This window comes from Callithrix jacchus, chromosome 4 (assembly GCF_049354715.1).
Source record: "Callithrix jacchus isolate 240 chromosome 4, calJac240_pri, whole genome shotgun sequence".
Taxonomy (NCBI): Eukaryota; Metazoa; Chordata; class Mammalia; order Primates; family Cebidae; genus Callithrix; species Callithrix jacchus.
In genome coordinates, this window is record NC_133505.1 from 44,461,778 (window position 1) to 44,463,569 (window position 1,792).

The window sequence follows — 1,792 nt, forward strand, 5'->3', positions numbered from 1 at the left end:
CAGAACAGTGCCTGGCACAAAGGAAGTGCTTGCCAAGCATTAACTGTTCTTTTTATTGTTTTCTCTACCACATCCTCTTCCCTCCTCGATTACTCCATCTTCCTGACATTTCTACTTCCTCCTTCTCAGTAGCTGTTTTTTCCACTCACCTTATCTCCAAAGTTAAATCCTTCCTTGATGGGTCTACTGCCTTATTTCCATCTGGGTTCTTTTCCTTCTTGCCAAACCATCTGTTTTGTCACCTCTGTTTTCCCACAACTCCCTAGCAAACACCCTGACACCTGCCTTCAGCATCTACCCTTCTTCCACAAGGACTCTCTCATGTTCTACAACAGTCCCTGATTAACGAATTTCCCGGTCCTGGGTTCCACGCCTTTCCACTATGCCCTCCACCCCTGTTCTACAGGGAGCCCCTGTACCTCAGTGGTGTGACTGTCTCCCACCTCCCAGTGCCTTCCAGCTCTACCTCCCCAGTTTTGGCCACTGGGCCAGTGTCCTCCTGCCTTTGACCTAGCTCAGAGAGCAAAGTCTTTAGCCTGTGGCTTTCGCTTCTTTGCAGCCTTACTGGCCCTCCAGCATAGTCCTTTCTCTAGAGCCTGGATTAGACTCCGGAGGCTTTCTGTGGAATCCTCCCACTGGGGCACCCCATCTCTTCCCACTTAACGTTCCTAAACTAACCTCTCTAGACCATCTCTCCCACCAGACTCCCCTACTCTGGCCCATGATGCCCTCTGTCTCTTGGCCATTCAGCAGGGCCACCATGCAGACCCTCCCTGCCTCTGCCTTGTTTCCCTGTTCATCCCACATCTAGGGACCCCTCCATGAAAATGCCAGTCCCAGCTATTCTGTGTTGGCCACTCTAGGCCCCTTCACACCTGTTCTATTATAATATTAATAATACACAATGATTTCCTCCCTCTAGGCTCTTCCTTTGCTTATCTGTTCTGCTACCAGATTCTTCTACCTTAATGATGCTGAGACACCTCATCCCCTTGCTCAAATGCCAAAGATAGCCTCCTCTTGCTTATAGCACCAGATACAATACCTTGCCTGGCTGTGTTAATTCCCATAGTAGGAACATAGCTGGGTTACAGCTGTTCTTGCTTATATTACAGCTCTGATATCTGCAGCCTTTTAGGCAAGGTTTGCAGAGTGTGGAGTTAAGAGCCTCAGCTTTATATTCAAAAAGACCTGGGGTTGCATCCTGGCTTTGCCACTTATTAGTCATGCATATTATTCATGGTTCTCCAGAGAAACAGAACCAACAGGATATATGCAGAACCTGCAAAAATTATCTATCTATCTATCATCTATCTATGTATCTAGGTGTCTATGTATGTATGTATCTATCTATCTATCATCTATCTGCCTATCATCTATATCTATGTATCTATCCTATCTATGTATCTATGTATGTATGTATCTATCTATCTATCTATCTATCTATCTATCTATCTATCTATCATGACTTATTTTTAGGAATTGGCTCACAAGATTGCCAGGGATTAGCAAGTCTGAAATTTGTAGGACAGACCAGCTGACTAGCAGTTCAGGTAAGAGTTGATATTGTAGTCTTGAATCTGAAATTCATAGCGAAGGCTGGGTAGGTTGGAAACTCAGGCAAGATCTCTATGTTGTAGTCTTGACTCAGAATTCCTTCTTCTTCTAGAAACCTCAGCCTTTGCTCTTAAGGCCTTCTCCTGATTGGTTGAGGCCCACCCTCAATAGTGAGGGTAATCTGCTTTGCTTACAGCCAACTGATTGTAAATGCTAATTCCAGCTACAAAATTTC